General features: G+C 32.3%; 1 long non-coding RNA gene across 1 annotated transcript; it reads right to left on the minus strand.

The window, feature by feature from the left end:
- Positions 1–763: 763 nt before the first annotated feature.
- On the minus strand, positions 764–2,645 carry LOC114331520 (uncharacterized). The gene is made up of 2 exons (XR_003652662.2): positions 2,066–2,645; positions 764–1,060 (listed from the first exon to the last, which is right to left on the minus strand). It is a non-coding gene; the product is annotated as an uncharacterized LOC114331520 (long non-coding RNA).
- Positions 2,646–22,905: the final 20,260 nt, after the last annotated feature.

Here is a 22,905-nt window from a genome sequence, read left to right on the forward strand (position 1 = left end):
GCAAGAACTTTTATGTGAAGCTGTAAGTCATCAAGTAAATATGCTAATTCTTACCTCTTAAATTTTTTCAAAGTTTCACTTTTAACTTTTTGATTTCAAGAACATTTTCTTGAGTTCTAGAAATTTTCATTGACAAATATAAATATCGAAAGAAAAGGCCACTTTGAAAAATATCTCTAATAGAAAACTTATTTATTGCCAGGAATATTTTTTATTTCGTTGACTTTTAAATTTGAAAATAATTTAAAAAATCTGATAATTGTCCACTTCCAAAATTACTTGTCGTAAAATAAATAAAAAACAAATAAAATATAAAAATATTTAATGAAAATTGAACTGATATAAAATTTATTTTTCTTTAAAAGGTTTAATTCTGAATTGGGCCACTATTGTCACCGGTAAGTAAATTTTCAAATTTCAAGTTGTGAACGAAATAATATAAAAATAGTATAAAATAAAAAAACCTAAAATGCAAGAACTTTTATGTGAAGTTGTAAGTCACCAAGTAAATATGCTAATTCTTACCTATTAAATTTTTTCATTCACTTTTAACTTTTTGATTTCAAGAACATTTTCTCGAGTTCTAGAAATTTTCATTGACAAATATAAATATCGAAAGAAACAGCTACTTTGAAAAATATTTTTCATAGATAATTATTTATTTAATGTTAGGAATATTTTTTAATTCGATGACTTTTGGAAAAATTTGAAAATAACTTTAAACATCTCTACTGCTGGTCATGTAATAAATTAAAAACAAATAAAATATAAAAATATTTAATGAAAAACTTCATATAATAGTATAAAAAGCACGGGATGGAAACATATACATTTGGACATTTTGTCTTATATACAAAAATATAAGAGAAACATACATTATAATGGATGATGTTCTCAAGGAACTTAACCTACATATAATTTAATAAAAAAACAATCTTAAAAGTAATAAAAAACAACAAACATCAGTCTTCAAGTATCCAGAATTGTTGGGTGGACAAAAGTATCAACGGTAACTTGTGTGGCAGTGAGATGTTAATCTGTGTATTTGTCGAAACAAGATCTGCAAAAAAGAAAAAACAAAATGAAAATCATGCTGTTTTATTAATATCTACGAAAGGCGAATGTAATAACCCTGATTCTATTACAACCTTGTTTATTGCATATTCGATTCAGCCTTGTTTTTGAGGAATTCTATTGCAAGGTCATACCGCAACAGATGCAGCGGTACATTTTATTAAAACTTTATAGAAAATATGTATCGAGCAGTCGAAAAAAAAAATGAAGAAGTAAATTAATCGGATGACTATCGATAAATAACCTTAAGTCGCTGTGGCCTTGATTAATGCAATACGGAAACCATCTAGTCGATTGATGTCTAGTACACAAGAAAACTAGTTAATAAAGTTGTTTTGCCATATAACCTTTTCGATGTTTAGTCATAATTCGTTTGTTCTCACAAGGCATAACGTATGATTTTCTCAAAAATCTCGTAGACAAAAACTGGACTAGCTAAGCTGGTTTAAGGTCACTACACTTAAAACTACAGATCAACAAACTTTACTAGATAAATAAATAAATAAAACTGATGCGCGGCTTTTGTATGAAGTGACCCAAGGTCGATGCACCCGCTGAAGGGGTTCAATCATATTTCTGGGTTATACGTTTAATGTAGAAGTTATTAAATCTCGTCTTGCCCACGTCTTGTGATGCTCGACAACAGAAAGTGTCAATGATCTGGGGGTCAATCAGCTGGCTCGCTTATTTTGGTAACTATGTGATCTGCATTGAAAATTTCACTCAAACAAAAGAGAATAATGCATGGGCCACGAAATTAAAATCGCTACACGTAAACCGCATAAAATTTCGTCGAGTATCAGGAAGTTCACATCGAAAAAAATTTAAATATTCTGAGAGTATTTTTGTGGTTCTCATAAGTGAGAATAGCGGCTGCATGCTGCAATAAGTTATGAAATTGCGGGGGTTTGGAGTGGGCGAATGACTTACAAAACTTTCGGTCAATAACCGATGAGAGCTAATATGCGGAAGTAAAAACATTGGTACTTACCATAGTCTTTTACGGCGGCAACTGGAAGTTTGTCGTCCACCGTTGCCTCGGTGGGGCCACATCCTTAATTTTAGTATAGTCCTGTGGGGTCTAGGCCCTTGCCTCCCGTTTTCTGCATCGTTAAAAGTCTTTTTTTCGTTAACTGTCACACACTAGTACTGTCCGGTAGGATCTAACTTGTCTCCGTCCATGATTGCGAAAATGTCGTGTTTAAATTTACGAAAAATCAGAAAGAACTTGTTAAAAATGGCACAAAATCTCTCAATATAGCCCAGTGGGGTCAAGACCTCCGAACATGCTGCTGCGAGATGAGGATGAGTTTGGCACTGTGCGCGGCTAGAGAACGACGTGAGAGCGAATGGCTTAAAGTGAGTTGCTAGAAAGGAGGCGCTGGATTTAAATGGTTGATGGGTCGGTGCGCCGACGGTGAGCGCCGGAGTGGGGGAGGTGGCGTCTCGGCGGTTGTCACTCCAGCCCTGACCCACTCACATCGACTAAGCCTTGCCACTGAACCTTTTTGCGGATGGTTGTTTGGCGTGTGAGCGTGTGTAAGTGGAGCATGTAGGAAGTCGGAAGTGTTGTTGATTCTTTTTTGCTTTTATTTGTTGGATAGATACTATCAAGAAACAAGAGATTATCGCTCATTTATGATTTTTACAATGTATGTATGTGATTGTATACAGGGGAAATTCTATTTTTTGTTAACTGAAATAGTTTGGTAAGAAAGGGCTAATTTCTGTCTAATTAAATATAGGTAAGTATTCTTAAATGCTACAAAATATATTAAATACATTCTAAATATCCAATTTAAATAATAATTAAGATTTATTACTTGATATAAATGAATTATTTTTTAAATAAAACTTGAATGGAATATCTGCATTTTGATTTCTTTTTATAGATATCTATAGGTCCGTATATAGAATCACTTCGTCTTTCGTCTTCTAAATATACTTAGGCCCGGTCTTTTCACCTCCGAACTATTTATTAGGAAGTTTATCCGGCAGATTACATGTAAATCTGTCAAATAAACCTCCGAATAACTTTTATTCGGAGGTGAAAAGACCGGGCCTTAGTTGGTTAAAAATTTAATGAATTTTAGGATATGAATTATGTCTTTTTTATTTCTCTTCCTGAATTTCGTTACATCAAATTTGTAAGACATATTTAGTCAAAGTAAAGTGAGCTTTGTAATTTGTAGATGGCTTTGGCTAGAATCAATTGACTAGGCAATTTTTATTGATTTATAATATTTTTTCTTTTTTATTTGACAGCTCATCCTTTCTCACGATTACAATGCTCATTATTATTAGGTTAAAAGTTAGTGTGTGTGTATTTTTTTTTGTTTTCTTTTTATTGTTCAATTTTAACTTACCTTTTTATATGTATAATTTAGTTTGTTTTTTATTTATTTTATTTTTTTTATTTGTTTTTAATATATTTTTTTAAATACGCTAAGATATAAAGCCGACTAAACATCTCAGAGGTTTAGATATTATTAGTGACTATTTTTTCTGCTTTTTAATTTTTTTCTATTGTTTTTTTTTGTTCTCACTTTTTTATTTAATTTTGTTTTGTTTTAACATTTTTCTTCTTCATGTAAAATGTCCTTTCAGAACGTTGGTTACCATCATAGCTATCTTAATTTTATTTACTGCCACCCTAACATTGGCAATGCTACTTGACAATTGTTCTTGACATTTTTGCAAACTGACTGGCTGTCAACCTTACTGATTTGAAAAATGGCCCAAATTACATCTTAAAGTTTAGGAAAGACCCGTCAATTCCATATGTCAACCATCCATTTTGGTCCAAAGGTATGAATTTTATGGCTCTGTTTTACGTCCCAAAAATTTAATTCTGACCTCTGCGGTTTCTGATGTAAAACGCATGACTAATTTTGAAAGTTGGTTATACCATTCAAAACCATGTTATTGCATTGGATTTTCGTTAACTATCTTTCTTGTATTCTTGAATACCATTTGAGTTTTTCTTTCTATTTTAGCTTTATCTTTCTGTTGCTAGATATATAATATTCAGTAGCTTCTTAATATTCAGTTTTTTCTTTTTTTATTTTCAAGTGGAACATGTAGGAAGTCGGAAGTGTTGTTGATTCTTTTTTGCTTTTATTTGTTGGATAGATACTCAAGACACAATAAATTATCGCTCATTAATTTACAATGTATGTGAATGTATACAGGGGAAATTCTAGTTGTTACCTAATTGAAATATTTTGGTAAGAAATGTCTAATTTCTGTCCATCTCGTTTAATATATTCTAAATATGCGAGATTTACATAATAATTAATGTTTCTTACTACTTAACAGCAATGAATTATTTTTCTAATAAAACTTGGCTAGAATATCTACGTTTTGGTTTCTTTTTCTATCTGAATATACTTAATTAGTCAAAAATTTATTGGATTTTAAAATTTGAGTTGTTGGTGTATTTTATTGTCTTTGTTTTGGAACTTTTTAGTAAATGTAAGGCTTTTTTATTGATATTATTTATTTTCTATTTCGATAGTAATTTATGCCGCGCTTTCGAAAATATTTTTTATAAGAATCTTAATTCTTTTCCGTTATATTTGTTTGTCTGCAATATAAGTTAAAAAATTTGTCTATTTAAGAATTTTTTTGAATTGGATCTTCGTTAATATACCATCTTTTTTGTAATATTGAACACCGTTTGAGCTCTATCTTCCTATTGTTAGATATATATAATATTAGAAAAAAAATTTGAAATTATAGTTTTATTTACTGTTATTTTGTATATTACGTAGGTATACTTTAATTCAGTAGCTTCTTAATTTACCTTTTTTCTAGTTTTTATGCAATAAGTTTCTGTAAGTAGTCCTCTTTTTAGATAAATTAAAACATTCTTCTGTTTTTCCTTCTTTTCTTATTAAATGAAAATAAGCGATTTCGTCGACACTCATTTCTTTTCTTATTACATGTTTTGAACTCTCATACATCGGATTGGGACTACGGTTCTTTCTTTACCCATTGTTCATTCATTTTAATTTCGGCCATCGTATTTAATTCATCAATAGTTTTCCCTTTATTTCTTTCTGATCTTCTACTTGTTTTCTTTCTACCTTTCAATTATAATATTTGCTTTTTAATTTTTTCTGAAAAAAGCAATTTGTAAATGTTGTTGATTTTTTTTTTGGTTTTATTTGTTGGACACTGTATATGAATGTATACAGGGGAAATTCCGTTTGTTAATTGAAATATTTTGTTAAGAAATGTCTAATTTCTGTTCATCTTGTTCTTGTTTAAAATCTATATTCCCACATGCTTCAAAATATTAAACATATTCTAAATATCTCTGATATACATAATAATTAATATTTATTACTTGTATCAATTGTTTCTAATAAAACTTGAATTAAATATCTGCATTTTGGTTTCTTTGTGTGTATGTATGAGTAGAACTTTTTTCTAATCGAATCGTTTCATCTTTCATCATTTTAATATGTTTAGTTATTCGAAAATTTAATGGATATTTGAAATATTTCTCTATTTATTGTTTGTTTTAAATTTTTTTAGTTATTTTGGCGCCTTTTCATTTATACTGGGTACGGATCTTCCAGTTCGTTATTTTCTTAATTTATTTTTTTTCCTAAATTTTATTATATCAGATTTGTTATGTCATCTTCTTTAGAAAAGTGAGGTATGGTTTGTAATTAGAGCTCCATTCCCGGGACAAAATTTCCCGGGAAATCAGTAAAAATAGTAATCCCAATTCCCGGGAATTCTTACAGATTTCCCTAGATTTTTTTTAATATTTTATTTTAAATTATCAGCCAAGATATTACAACTCACAATGAATAAATGATTATGATACAAAATAAGAAAATCTACGGTTTCGTTTTGATTAAAATCTGTCTTCCTCCATCCCCCGATAGCACTATTTCTAGGTCTACCTGTCGTCAAGGAGGCTCTAAGGAAGACAGATTTTTACCATTCCGACCGTAGATTGTCGATATAAATTAAAATAATTTATATCGCAGTATGGATAGAACGCCCTCTAACGGAGAATAAGCGAAATGAATTTCGACTCAATTCAACCTTTCTGCTTAACCCAGGTATAACATACCAAAAGGCACCGCCAGGAAAACATTCCACTTTGCGGTTCAGAGAGCCCATATGAAACGAGTCTTTGTACTCTATGCAGAGTATGGCATTAACAAAATAAGAAAATCTACGGTTTCGTTTTGATTAAAATCTGTCTTCCTCCATCCCCCGATAGCACTATTTCTAGGTCTACCTGTTGTCAAGGAGGCTCTAAGGAAGACAGATTTTTACCATTCCGACCGTAGATTGTCGATATAAATTAAAATAATTTATATCGCAGTATGGACAGAACGCCCTCTAACGGGGAATAAGCGAAATGAATTTCGACTCAATTCAAGCTTTCTGCTTAACCCAGGTATAACATATCAAAAGGCACCGCCAGAAAAACATTCTACTTTGCGGTTCAGAGAGCCCATATGAAACGAGTCTTTGTACTCTATGCCTATGCAGAGTATGGCATTAACAAAATAAGAAAATCTACGGTTTCGTTTTGATTAAAATCTGTCTTCCTCCATCTCCCGATAGCACTATGTCTAGGTCTACCTGGAGGAAGACAGATTTTAATCAAAACGAAACCGTAGATTTTCTTATTTTGTTAATGCCATACTCTGCATAGGCATAGAGTACAAAGACTCGTTTCAAATGGGCTCTCTGAACCGCAAAGTGGAATGTTTTCCTGGCGGTGCCTTTTGGTATATTATACCTGGGTTAAGCAGAAAGCTTGAATTGAGTCGAAATTCATTTCGATTATGATACAATTATTATCTCTGTCTGCTTAATAATCATTTTAAATTATTCTACTTAAAATATTTATTTTTCAGTTACATATACATATTTTAAACCACTGTCTTTCATTTTCGCCTCTTAGAGGCGAAATCGTCGATTAGAGTTCTGGTTTGCGCTCTCTGAACTAAGTGAAAATTAAGACAGTTTTGGCTTCGTATTGCATCTGAATAAAAATGGTATACATTTTTATTTCGTATTAGTGTTACTCCTTTGAGTAACATAGGTCCATTGTCCGTTGGAATTTACCACGCTAAACAGACGGGGTCGTGAATTGCAAGTTTTAGAATTCCCTCTTGTCTTCTTCGCTTCAGCATCCATCTGGCTTGCAATTTTTAGAAGCCATGGAGGTGTTACCAGGAAAATGGTCCAATAAGTTTTCAAATAAATATATTTTAAAAATATTTTTGTTAGGATGATAACTTTGACTTTTGATTTGATTACATTGATGCGGTATCTTCAAAACAAGGACCTGACTGAAAACAGACATTTGCCTACTATATCTAATAAAGAACAATAAATCGATTAGCTATGGATTTGATAAAATTTTTGGTTTCTCAGGATCAAGATGAATCTACTGAAACAACCGATCATCAAGGTGATACGGATTCATCAGTTTCATCGGATACCAATACTGATGATTTGAAAAAAAGTTATCGTCTCCAATTGAGTCTGCCACAGCTATGTGTCCTCAAAAGATTATAAATGTTGATGAATATGATCTTGAAAAGGTCGTTAAACAAGAGCTCGCGCTGTAGGACAACTCAAATGAGCTGAACGGGCATTAAAAAAATTGCTCACTGCATTAAAAAGTATAAAATATGACCTACATCACAGAAAGTAAACGGGCATTTTCAACGTCAGCAAATTTCTGCACAAAAAAAAAGAGCCAACCAAAAGGATGAAACACTCAACAATTTATGTTTTCTTAAAACATAATATTTCAATAATAAAAACAACGAAAATTTTGTTTTTGAATTTTTGAATTTTTCTGAAATTTTTTAATACCTACTTAATCATATTTATACGTTTTTATACTGATTGCATTGAAAAAATAATAAAGAATTATAAAATAATAATTTTTTATTTTTAAATTTCCCGATTCCCGGGAAATCCAAATTACCGACTCCCTATTCCCGGGAAATCAAAAGGGGCCGGGAAAATGGAGCTCTATTTGTAATTATTATTTTCAATTTTTCGGGTGACTCTTTTTGCGTTATGTGTCTCACTGATTATAAAAGTTGTTATATTTATTTTTCGTTATTTGTTCAAAATTTTCTTTTTCTGCGATAAAAATTAAAAATTTTGTCTTTTTAAAAATTTTTTTGAATTGCATTTTCGTTAAGTATGTACTACTATATTTCTATTGCTAGATAATATATTATAATAGAAAAAATATTCGAAATTATAGTTTTATTTTCTGTAATTTTGTATAGGTACATATCTACTATGTATTGTTGTGATCTTGATTATTGATATGAGATGATAATTTTATATGTCATTTAATTTAATCAATGCATTACTAATAATCTAATTAATTTACCAGATCACATATCAATATGTTTTCAATCTCAGGGCTTTTTATAAAATTAATTACTTACATACGTGGCTTCTAAGTATTTCTTAATGGTTCCTAATCGGGATAGGAAAGAAAAGAGTAAAATAATAACACATATGGGTTACAATTGTAATCAAAATATTGTTTATTTTATTCAAATGGCAATCACTGCTTAATATTTGCTATATCTTATTATTCTTAAACATAACATTTACACATGGGAATCTTATTTTCTTTTGATTTCCAATTGAAAGTTTTTATTAACATTTAACTATTATAATTTATTAGCAACAATTCTATTTAAGTTTGATGAAGCTTTTCTGATATTATTGATTATGTTTCTTCAATTTTAAATGTGGTATTTACTACGAAAAACCCATACATTCATGTCCAAAAAAATGAGACTGACCTTTTTCTGGTGCACTGAGAAAGTCTTCACACAAGACCCGTTTCCTGCTATCCTTGGCTGCAATCAAAACCTCGTCCTGGCTTCCAGTAATGTTCTCCTCTGAAACTAGCTCGTATAGCTCTCGTTTCCTGCTTCTGTCGTGATGCTGTCTTCTACCTTTTTCGAAACTGCAATCAGCTACCGGGAACTCTTGGCTCAAGGAGGTTCTTTTACTCTCAACCTGGCCTACCTCTCGTTCTACGATAGATACTCCACACTCACGGAACTACACAGGCTTTCTCACTCTCCGTACACTACCGTCTACTACTCGACTTCACTTCTCGACAGCTCAAAACATTCTGATCTCACTTTGTCATTCATTCCCCTACTTTCTAAATATCCCTTCCAGATTCACAAATCAAACTTCCACCACCAACTCTCATTCGCAGTATTCCTCAAAACCAATTTTTAAACTTTCTAAATATGCTTAATGGATTTCAAAGAAAATAGTTAATTCCCATTCTAAAATTACTTTCTACTATATACAAATTTTAATGACCTATTCTCTATTTCCACTTAGTCTTAATTAGCATCGGCTAATGACCGATCCTTCCGCGAACAACGATAATGACCTATTAACGATTTCACTTGAGTCTTATTTAATCACTTCTTAAAATTAAATATAACAATTTGTTGTATACAGGTTGTTCTAAATTTATATGCCCGTGGTTGAGAAAATTGAAAATATTTTATATTAAATTGAATTTTGTCTATAATTATCAAATTTTAATTTTCATATCAAATAGAAATATAACAAATCCCCGCCTTGTATTCGATAAAATTTATCTGCATTTTTAAATAAATTTTCTCGAGGCAAAACCAACTCCCTGTATATTTCATTACTTTAATCTATGTCTTATACCTTAACTTACTATCTACTTCATGTAATTCTGTCTTTTATTCGTGATATTTGTATACATCGTGAATATTATAAATTCCTCGGATCTTTTCCGAGTTCCTGTGCCTCAACTCATAACTATTTATCCCATTTTCATTATTCACGATATACGGGCCTTCGAAAACAGGCATCAACTTTGCGCAAATGCCCCCAGGAAGATTTGATACTCGTAATGCCCTCACGAGTACTTTTTCACCCTTTTGGAAAGTCACTGGTCTTCTTTTTCTATCTTGTTCCTGTCTTTGGATATATTTTTCGTTGCTTCGCCGTAATCTTCTCTGTACGGTTTCAATCACCTGTTGATATTCTTTTGGCTCTTGGTCTTCCCATGGCCTTATCGGCAATACACCCTTCATGATGTATTCTGGGGTCTCTTTTGTTACTGTGCTCGGAATTGTATTTAGATACCTTTCTATTTCCGCCATTTTCCTGTCCCAGTGGCGATGTTGACCATCTGTTGCAATGCGAAGAAATTTCGTCACTTCCTGTATGAATCGTTCCGAAGGATTACTCTGTGGATGCCTGATGCTGACAAATTTTGTCTCTATTCCTCGTTCTCGAAGTTGTCCCTTGAAACGATCATTTCGGAAATACGTTGCATTGTCCAGTAGAATCTTTTTTGGTGTTCCTACTATGGCTATAAAATTGTCGATTTTTCTTAATATTTCCTCCCCCTTTGTGGTGCGGCAACTATATAATTTTACGTATTTTGAAAACACATCCACCATTACCAGAATATGTTTGTTCCTTTTAGTGGTCATAATTAGATCGCTTAACATATCTATTGCTACAATGTCTAGTTTGTTTCGGGCTTCAATATTTTTGGCAACATTTTCGTTTTTGAAATTCCGACTCTTATATTTTTGACATACATCGCACTTCTGGGTAATTTCCTTTGCAATGCGGTAATCCTGTCGGCTGATGTAATTTTCCCTAAAAACGAGCCAAACTTTTCTGCTACCGATATGCCCATTGTCCTCATGTAATTTCTTTATTATCTTTTCGGCCAATGTCTGTGTCACTAAATATAGTTCCTTTCCGTCTATTCTCTTAAAATATATGTCATTTTCTACTTCCGCTCTTCTTTTCTCTCTTTCCTCTAGGTCTTCTTGGTTTGACCTTATCTCATTTAACGAATATATCCCTTCTTCTTGTATTAATCTATTTAGTCCCACCTGTAGAGTAATTGTTTCCTTTTTTCCCGTGTCCTCATCCCGTGTTAGAGCGTCGGCTATTATGTTGTCTTTTCCTTTTATATATCGGAACTCAAAATCATACTCCTGTAATAATAGAATGCCTCTATGTATTCTATTATTTACTAATCTATTCTTCATGATATGTACTAAAGCTGCATGGTCTGTTTCGATTGTGAATTTTGCTCCCAATAAGTAAAACCTCAATTTGTTTACGCAATATAGTACACTGGCAAACTCCAATTCTGTAACACTATATTTTCTCTCATGTGTTTTAGTCACTCGCGATATAAAACATATCGGCACTTCTTGGTCGTTTTGTATTTGAGACAGAACTCCTGCAAATTTTTGTATGGACGCATCAGTTCGGAGTATAAAAGGTAAATTGTAAATGGGGTGGTATATTTTCGTTCCTTTTGCGAATTCTCGTTTTAATGTTTCGAAAGCTTCCTCCTGTTCTTCTTTCCAATTCCATTTTATTCCTTTTTTAAGCAACTTTATCAGAGGGATTTCCTTTTGGCTCAAATCGGGAATCAGTTTTTTAAAATAATTAATCGTGCCAAGAAAACCTCTCAATGTTTTCAAATTCGTTGGTCTTGGGTATTCATCTATGAGCTTGACTCTGTCTTCGGCTAATCTTACTGTTTTGGTGTCCAATTGAAAACCCAAATAAATGACTTCTTTTTGAAAAAATTGACATTTTTCAATGTTTAATTTCAGTCCCGCTGTGTCCAATTCTTCCAGAATTATTTCTATGTGTTTCAGATGACTCTGAGTATCTTGTGAAAAAATTAATAAATCATCGATATAATGAACTATGAAATCTTCGTGGCGATTCAAAATGGTATGTAGAGCTCGGACGAGTGCAGCACAAGCACTCTGCAATCCAAACGGCACTACCTTAAACCGGTAGACAATACCATCAATAGAAAAAGCGGTGTAGTTTCTACACTTTTCAGCTAACGGTATCAACCAAAAACTGTGTTTTAAGTCAATTTTCGAAAATATGTGTGACCCCGTGATTCTTCCAAAAATGGCCTCGATGTTTAGAGGTGATTCATATTGTGATACAGTGTGCTGGTTGATATTCCTGGCATCTAAACATAATCTCAATTCTCCACTGCTTTTCTTTACTATCACAATCGGGTTAACATACGGTGAATCACATCTTTCGATGATTTGATCTTCCAACATTTTATTTATTTCTTCTTTCACCTCTTGTCGATACTTGTATGGAATCGGGTAAGTCTTTGATCGAAAATTTCCCAAGTTTTTCACCTCAAATGAATGTTCGTACTTTTTAGCCACTCTGTTTTCCTCATTGATCAAATTTTCGTAGTTTCTTAACATCAACCGCAATTCTTTTTCTTTCCCTTCTCCACATATCAATTTTCTGTCTTTTTTCTCAGATTCTTCACACATGTTTACCGTGCATTCTGCATCCTCGTTTGCATATACCTCCTCTTCAAATACCACTGTTTCAATAATATTCTTTTCACTTTCATTTTTTTGCTTTATTTCTTCTTCTCCTGAGCTCGTCTCTTCTTTTGAGGAATCCCAGGTTTCCTTTGTTTCTGATACTCTCAAATTTTCTTCTTCTGGGCTCAACTCTTCTTTTGAGGAGCCACAGGTTTCATTTTCTTTTATCTTTTTCTGACCTTTTCTCCTTTTTTTTCTTTGTCCTTGCTTCGCTGCCAAATTCATTTCCACTGTTTGTTCTTTACCTGATTCGTCCGTATTTTGTTTCTCATGTTCCTTGTCCTGTTCTTTTTCTTTTTCTTCTGTTAGTTTCATCGTATTATTTTTAAAATCTATCACTACATGTTTTTCTGCCAATTCGTCCACTCCTACTATCATGTCATGTGACATGTTTGGCATTATTACACATTGTAGTGCATACATATTCTTGCCCAGTCGTACCATTACTCGTATGCCTTCATTTATAGTTGCCAATGTCCGTTTGTTTGCGCCCACTAAATTTACCCTAGGTATTTTATAAATTAAATTTGTTAAGTTAACTTCTTCTATTAGTTTTCTGTTGACCAATGTTATTTCAGATCCAGTGTCTATCATAATTTTAATTGGTTTCTCGTTGATAAATCCATCCACAAATTTTAAATTAACTCCATTTTTCTTTTCGTTGTTTCCTGCCAATTTAATAAACTCCTTGGGGTGACAAAAGATTCCTGTTTGATTTTTGGTTTTTAGTGAGCGCCGTCGTGAAAAGACGCCGGTTGCTCATCGTTGTTTATATTTTCGTCATAATGTCTCTCTCCGTCATATTCATCTGTCTGGGTATTATTTACTTCTCTTCTATTTTCTCTTGGTCTGTCGGATCTGTTTCGGTTTTCTCGATATCCCTGTTCATTTTGTCTACCATTATTTCTGTTTTCTTGATTTGAGCGTGTGGTGTTTCTATTCTGGTATTCTCGATTTCTGTCCTCATTCCATTGCCTATTTCTTTGTTCATAATTTCCTCTTCCGTTGTCTCTATTTTCGTTTTCCCTTCTGGGATTAAAATCTCGTCTTGTATAGTCCCTGCTATTTTGATTTCTACCTCTGTAATCTTGTGTTTCTCGGGGCCTGTAATCTTCTCGCGACCTTCTTGATTTTCTTTCTCTTAGACGTGATTCTCTTATTTGTAGGAATTGGCATAAACTATCTATGTCTTTGTAATTTTGCAATGTGATATGGTCTTCCAGCGTTTCCTCGAAATGTCTTGCAATCAGTTCGACTAATTGTTCCGATGAGTAATTATATTGTAAATGTTTTGCATTATTGTAAATTTGCAAAGCATATGTCCTTTCTGATACACCCATCCTATCATTGTATTTCCCATTTTGCAATTCCTTGTTAATTTCCAATTGTTGGACTTTTCCCCAGAAATAATTCAAAAATTTTTGTTCAAATTGTTGCCAATTGCCGAATTCTTCTTCTTTACTGTCGAACCATAGGCTTGCTTCATATTTGAGATGGTTTCTGATAGTTTCTTTTGCTGTTTCGAAATTTCCGATGTGCTGTATTTTCTTTTTCAGGCTATTTATGAACGGCACTGGGTGTAATCTTCTTACGTCCCCGCCAAACCTTATCTTCACGTCATCTGTGCTATGTATAACCATTTCTCTTCTTTCTCCTACATTTTGTTGTGTCCGGTTTTCGTTGACTTGTTTTTCTATTTCTGTGATTCTTTTTTCCACTTCTTCTCTGTCTACTTGAATAGCATTTTCCAACTTATTTTCCAAATTTTCTATTTCCTTTTTCTGACAATTCGTTATTTCCTTTATTTTGCTTTTGATTTCTTTAATCTCTGTCTCTTGTTGTCCCATATCGTTCTTGATCATTGTCAAACATCCTTTTACTTCCTTTTCATACTTTCCTATGCGTTCCTCCATTTTCTTGTTGTTCTCTTCTATTGCTTGTTTCATTTTTTGTTGTGTTTCATCCATTTTTTGATCCAATTTTTGTTGTGTTTCATCCATTTTTTGATCCACTTTATCCATTGTCCTTTTTGCTTCATCCATTGCTTGTTTTGTTTCTCTTTGATTGTCATCCAGTTTTTGTTGTGTTTCATCCATTTTCTGTTCCATTCTTTGTGACTGGAGTTGCATCATTTGTAATAGTTTATCTATTCCTGATAATTCTTGCTGTTCTGATGCCATGATTGTCGTGTCTAAGATATCTTCTTGGTCTGAATGTTCTTTTTGTTTTTTGTTGTCTTTGCTTTGGCTTCTTGTCACAGACATTTGTTTTCAAGAAGTACTGTCCCCGCCAAATATGAAATTTTACTAGTATGTTACCAAGACGACTTTTTCTCACCCAAATATTATAAATTGTCAATAAATATATCAAATGTAAATATCGTAAAAATAAAATATTAAATCAGTTATGTAAAATTTGTACCTAAAGAGATCTAAAATTTTATGTTATCAAATGTAAGTATCTCACTTTTTACCACAGGCATATAAATTTTCAAATACCGGCTTTACTCTTTCTATCCTTCAAATTTGCCACTAGAAATACTTTACAATGCCCTCCACGTTGGACGACAGTTGTTGTGATCTTGATTATTGATATGAGATGATAATTTTATATGTCATTTAATTTAATCAATGCATTACTAATAATCTAATTAATTTACCAGATCACATATCAATATGTTTTCAATCTCAGGGCTTTTTATAAAATTAATTACTTACATACGTGGCTTCTAAGTATTTCTTAATGGTTCCTAATCGGGATAGGAAAGAAAAGAGTAAAATAATAACACATATGGGTTACAATTGTAATCAAAATATTGTTTATTTTATTCAAATGGCAATCACTGCTTAATATTTGCTATATCTTATTATTCTTAAACATAACATTTACACATGGGAATCTTATTTTCTTTTGATTTCCAATTGAAAGTTTTTATTAACATTTAACTATTATAATTTATTAGCAACAATTCTATTTAAGTTTGATGAAGCTTTTCTGATATTATTGATTATGTTTCTTCAATTTTAAATGTGGTATTTACTACGAAAAACCCATACATTCATGTCCAAAAAAATGAGACTGACCTTTTTCTGGTGCACTGAGAAAGTCTTCACACAAGACCCGTTTCCTGCTATCCTTGGCTGCAATCAAAACCTCGTCCTGGCTTCCAGTAATGTTCTCCTCTGAAACTAGCTCGTATAGCTCTCGTTTCCTGCTTCTGTCGTGATGCTGTCTTCTACCTTTTTCGAAACTGCAATCAGCTACCGGGAACTCTTGGCTCAAGGAGGTTCTTTTACTCTCAACCTGGCCTACCTCTCGTTCTACGATAGATACTCCACACTCACGGAACTACACAGGCTTTCTCACTCTCCGTACACTACCGTCTACTACTCGACTTCACTTCTCGACAGCTCAAAACATTCTGATCTCACTTTGTCATTCATTCCCCTACTTTCTAAATATCCCTTCCAGATTCACAAATCAAACTTCCACCACCAACTCTCATTCGCAGTATTCCTCAAAACCAATTTTTAAACTTTCTAAATATGCTTAATGGATTTCAAAGAAAATAGTTAATTCCCATTCTAAAATTACTTTCTACTATATACAAATTTTAATGACCTATTCTCTATTTCCACTTAGTCTTAATTAGCATCGGCTAATGACCGATCCTTCCGCGAACAACGATAATGACCTATTAACGATTTCACTTGAGTCTTATTTAATCACTTCTTAAAATTAAATATAACAATTTGTTGTATACAGGTTGTTCTAAATTTATATGCCCGTGGTTGAGAAAATTGAAAATATTTTATATTAAATTGAATTTTGTCTATAATTATCAAATTTTAATTTTCATATCAAATAGAAATATAACAGTATACACCGTACATACCGACATTTTAGTTCAGTAGTTTCTTAATTTCGAGTAATACAATTGAACCATTTCCGTCAAAATAACTGTCAAAGTCGTGTTCGTTTTTTGGAGTTCGTCCCAAAGAATTATTAATTTTGGCAGTTTTTTGGTACATTCCGGCCTTGTTTCCACGTGCAGAGTTTTATCAATAGTTTCTGTTTTGTGGTACTTTGCGGAAAACTAGAGTTTTGAAGACAGATTTGCTGTACAGAAAATGTCAGGTAACGGGGGCGGTCCTGGTCCGCCCTCGGTTAATTTAAATACTAATATTCAAATAATTAATATTGATAATCAAATTAATGTTTCTTCAATGGATACAGTATCCTCAGGTTTCGAAAAATATGACTTTGATAATAAATATCAACCAACGGATGCAGGTCCGTATCAGGTATTTTTGGAACATACCGATAAGAATCTTGGTCGTCTTTTTCCTATCAGAATTGGCTTTTATTTACAACAAGTAATTGAATTTAGAAATGATGTTATTGATATTCATTCTGTAGGTTTAAAACGTGTTAAGGTAATTTTTAGAACATACAAAATCGCTAATTTATTAATTAATCACGAAATACTAACAAAAAATAAGTTGATTGCTTATATTCCAAAATTTTTCACGCATAAACGAGGCATAATACGTGGCGTTGATACCTTTTTTACCGAAGAATACTTGAAAAAAGCAATTAATTCTATAGTTCCAGTGGCGGAAGTGCGAAGAATGAAACGAAAAATTATAAACCCTGAAACCAAACAAGAAGAATTTGTCAATAGACAATTGGTAGTAATAAATTTTAAAGGTAATAAAATTCCGTCCTTTATTAATATAAATATGGTTAATTTCCCTGTAGAACCATACATCCATCCAGTTGTCCAATGTGGAAAATGTTTACGTTACGGACACAATATCGTTCAATGTAAAGGCAAATCTCGTTGTTCTCGATGTGCAAATGAGCATTCTTCCGCTGAATGTAATTCCGAGTTGCAAATGTGCGTTCACTGTAAATCTTCTGATCATCCTTCAATTTCAAGAGATTGCCCAATGTACAAAAAACAACACGACATAAAAAAAGTAATGGCTTTCGTAAATAAAAGTTTTAAGGATGCCGAATTATCGATTAACAATCCAGCTTATGCCAAAATTAATACCAACAATAGGTTTGATATATTAAATAATCTTGAAAATTTTCCCGATTTAGCACCAGCAAACAAAACAATTTATTATGCTCCTTTAAATAAACCAAAATCAAATTCAACCGCATTAGAATCAAAAACAATTAAAAGGCGAAGAACTGACACTTCTTCTCAGATTCCAAGCACTAGTAATTCAGATTTAGAAAATTCCCATCAAAAAAGACAAATTTCTCTTCCTCCATATACACCCGCTCCACAACAGAATAATTTCATGTTTTGTCGAGATAAACTTATCTCACAGATATATTCATTAATTACAAATATAATTAATAATCAAGGAAAATTTGAATTAAATAAAATCAGGGACAATATCATTACAATATTCGATAATAATGAAGATAATTTAGAATCCATTCTCACAGATAGTGAAAATGGCTACTAAAAATATTACAGAAAAACTAACTATATTACAATGGAATTGTAGATCCATTTATAGTAACAAAGGCAGTCTTATGCATCATATTAACAACTACCATACAGATATAATAGTTCTATCAGAAATATGGCTCACATCCGGTCATCATTTTAGACTTAACGGATATAACTTTATCAATAAATGTCGTGAAGATGGTTACGGTGGCGTAGGTATTTTCATCAGACAGGGAATAGATTACCAAGAATCCGAAATTAATAATAATTTCGATGACAGTATAGAAGCATGCGCAGTTTTTTTGAACAAAATTAATCTCTCATTAGTATCAATCTATAGATCATCAGATGTTAGAATAGAAATAAATGACTGGATCAACCTATTCCTTCAGTTTAATATTGCAAAAACTATTTTTCTGGGAGATTTTAATGCTCACCACGGTATGTGGGGACCAATTGCAGACGACAGAAATGGTAGAATATTAGTGGAGGCCATGGATTATTGTGAAATAATTACATTAAATGACGGAACACCAACAAGAATATCCCCAACTAGTAATCATTCAGCCGTTGACTTAACTCTAACATCTCCCCTTTTAGCCGACCGTATAGCTTGGTCAGTAGATTCAGATTCATTAGGTTCAGATCACTACCCAATCAATATAGAAATTCAAATTAGTCCCTCCTCCTTTGTCATCAACCCATCAACAAAATGGAATGACTCTCGTGCTGACTGGTCTGTTTTTGGAAATATTTTTGAATTAGAAATTAGTAAGCTCAATAATTTAGATAGGAATTCAACTTTGGTAGACAAAATCGAATTTTTCCTCAATGCAATCACGGTCGCAGCATCGAAATCTATGCCTATTAAGAAATCTTTCACACCTTCTGTACCAAGACCTTATTGGTGGGATGAGGAATGTTCTGCGATTGTTAAAAAACGAAAAGAAGCTCTCAGCGAGTTTAAAAAACAAGGTAATTTTATCAATTATCTACAATATCAAGACATTTCTGCTAATGTCAAACGTACGTTCAAACTTAAACAAAAATGCATGATAGACTTAAGACGTACTTTTGACAGGTTACAAAACTGGTTTGACGATATGGGTTTTAGTGTTTCACCAGAAAAGACAGCTGTGATGTGTTTCACAAGGCACAGATATCAGTTAGTCGATAATTTCTCTATAGGTAAATACACTATTCCTATCGTAAAAGAATATAAATATTTAGGTATAATTATAGATAGTAAACTTCTATGGACCAGTCACATTAAGTATGTCAAACAAAGATGTGAAAAGGGAATTAATCTTCTGCGCTTCCTCTCCAAACAGAGCTGGGGCGCGGATCAACAAATTTCCTTAATGTTCTACAAGTCTTATATTCGCTCGATTTTGGATTATGGGCGTACTCTCTATGGTTCTACCTCCAATACGAACCAAGTTACCCTTGATCGAATACAATATAGAGCTCTGAAAATATGTTTGGGAGCAATGGCATCTTCACCAAATCATGCGATTCTGGCAGAGTCTCAAGAACTTCCTCTTAGTTTTCGAAGATACTTTTTAGCAAATAAAAGTCTATTAAAATATAGATGTTACAACAGTGATTTGATCGCAAAAATTAACTTTCTTGTAATTGAGAATTTGACAAATCATTATTGGAAAAAGAAAAACTCTCCTCCTTTGGCAGATGCATTTATTGATACAAACTTATTTCCAAATGATATTGTTAAACTTAATAAAATACCATTGTATGCACACAGTTTCGATTCTATAATTGACAAACCTATCACCATATTCCCTCGGTATTCAGATTGTAATATCTTAAACCAAGCCATGATAAAATCCATTGTAAATGGTCTCGGGTCGAACTTAACTAAAATATATACAGATGGGTCAAAAACGGAGCTAAACACAGGTTCGGCATTTTTTGTTTCAAACATAAATCATATTGAAAAGTACAGAATCTCAAATTATTGTTCCATTTTTACCGCCGAGTCCTTTGCTATTGAAAAGGCACTAAAATGGTGTGCAACTCAAACATTCACGAATGTGGCAATAATTTCAGACTCAAAATCAGCATTACAAGCTATTAGCGGTCACCCAATAAACCAATTCCGAAATGCATTAATTTTGAACATTAAAAAATTAATTATGGATCTTAAACAAAATAATGTAACTGTTTCGTTTATTTGGACGAAAGGACATTGCGGAGTCGAAGGTAATGAAATTGCGGATATAGCCGCAAAAAGTAGTCACAGTTGCCACCATATGGACAAAGTATTTAATTTAAAAGATTTGAATAATGCTCTCCAACCTAATATCAGAAGGAAATGGGAAACTGATTACAAAAGAATTGCAAATAAATCTACAAACCCTTATTTCAGAATTCACCCTACACTTCCAAAAGACATTCCTCATTTCACCTTTAATTATAATAGAGCACAAATGTCAGTATTGACTCGTTTAAAATTGAATCATGCTCGCTTTCCATCTCACTTATATAAAATTGGAATACTTAACTCTCCTGTCTGTAGTTGTGACAATGTATCCATTGGTGATCTAAATCATATATTTCTAGAATGTTCTCTGAACTCTCAATCTTCTTCAATTCTGTATCAAGAACTAATTCATCACGAGTGTCCATTGCCACTAAATATTACAGCTCTCCTTTCTTCCCCAGAAAAAGCGGTACTAGATTCCATCATTAATTTTATCAGAAATTCAAAAATAGCGGTATAGTTTAGAAATAGACAATATGAAATCATTTAATGTAATTAAGAATTTACATGTTTTGTGGCAAATAGATTTTGTCTGATGCCAGGATCTCTCACACTCTCACACACACAGTTTCTTAATTTATCTTTTTTCTATTTTTTTATTCAAAAAATTTTCTATAAGTGGTCCTTTTCTAGACAAATTAAAGTCTTCTTCTTTTCTTCTTCTTTTATTCTTTTGAACTCTCATACATCGGATTGGGAATCGGGTTTTTTCTCTACACATTTTTCTATGCGTTTCTATTTTTGGCCATCGCCTTTAATTTTTTAATAGTTTTCCGTTTATTCCTTCCTACTTCTTCGATCTGATCTATTTATCCATTTCCCCCTGGATCTTTCCGTTCTCCTTTCGTTTTTGCTTCTCAATAAATTATATCTAATATTTGCCTTTTATTTTTTTCTGGTCAAGGGAGCTGGAAGTGTTATTTATTGTTTTTTGCTTTTATTTGTTGGATAAATACAATTAAGAAATAAGAGATTATTGCTTATTTATGTTTTTTACAATGTATGTGAATGTTTACAGGGGAAATTCTAATTATTAGTTAAAATATTTTGGTAAGAAAGAGCTAATTTCTGTCCATCTCGTTTAAATGCTTATTTATTTATATTCTAAATATCCGAGATGTACACAATACCTAATTAATATTTATTACTTAATATCAATGAATTATTTTTCTAATAAAACTTATTTGTGGATGGAATGGAATATCTGCGTTTTGGCTTCTTTTTCTATCTGAATATACCTATTGGCCTATACATACTTAGTTGGTCAAACATAGTTTACTGGATTTAACAATTTACATTGTTTCTGCATTTTGTTTTTCCGCACATTTTTCTCAAATGTTTCATATCCATTGGGCTGGAGTTGGAGATATATGTTTCATATCCACGAATGCTTCGTGGATGATGATGGAACAGAGGAATGAGGAGTTGGAGACGTTATGGAGCGAAGATATCCGTCACAAAGAAGACCCCAAATATGGTGAAGCGATGACATTAAAAGTGTTGCAGGACCAATATCGAAACGTCTGGCACGGAACAGATAAGCATGGAAGAAAATGGAAAAGACCTGTATTCGAACTAACGAATAGAAAAAAGGGTTAAAAAGGAATTATAAAATAAGTTGTAACATAATATATAATATAATATTAATATGTATATGATAACTTTATAACTTATATCGTCGTCTACCGTTTTCCTGTAAAGTTATGATAGACAAAAGTGTCTTACCGTAATATAAGGATCAACGTATTTTTATTAGTTATACGATCATATTACATCAAAATACATATATATATGTTTCTCGTATACTTAGGTATCACCTTAGGTATACATAACATAGCGGAAACTACCCAAACTGTTAATATAAGTACAACTATCGGATAACGGGGAGTTTATAGGTATTTAGAAGGCACCTACCTAAGTATTATGCACTATTTGTGCCGTGGAATTTTATTTATTTACATTACAACTCATTACATGTAATATTTATACAACACCTACTTATTTAATTTTAATACATATTTTTGTTTCATAAATTCATTTTTTGCGATGTTTCTCCAATAGGTACTTCTGTTCCATCATTGCGTATTTCGGGCTAATTTTCTTACCTCGTTCCGTTATACTTCTCATTTCTCTGCTTATTGTGACTGGATCCTCCCACCTCTTTTTTGAACGCCTTACCTTGTTTTTCTCTTGTACTTTGACTTCGTTATATTTTTTTGTTTATCTTTCGCCGTTCATTCGATGGATGTGACCTAACCATTATAACTGTTTTTCACTCATAATTATTATGGCCTCTATAGGTTTTATCTTTAGCATTTGTGTTATAGTGGTACTTCTTATTTTGTCTCTTCTTGTGACACCTATTTGCTTTAGGAATCTTACTTTTTATGTACCATTGATTTTTATTTTATTTTTCGCTAATGTCCATGACTCACTTACATATATTATTGAAGGTTTTAAGGGTTATTGGTACACTTGAGTTTTTACTTCCTTGGGTATCCCTTTTTTTCCAAAGAACGTGTTTCTTATTGTATTGTTTCTCCATTCTGTTTGCTTTTCAAATTAGTTCTTCCATGTTTTTCATTATTTAAATTTTTCTACTTAATATATTTCCTTCTGTACTTCTTTCTCTTACCTATATGTCTTAA

This window comes from Diabrotica virgifera, chromosome 6, assembly GCF_917563875.1.
Source record: "Diabrotica virgifera virgifera chromosome 6, PGI_DIABVI_V3a".
Classification (NCBI taxonomy): Eukaryota; Metazoa; Arthropoda; class Insecta; order Coleoptera; family Chrysomelidae; genus Diabrotica; species Diabrotica virgifera.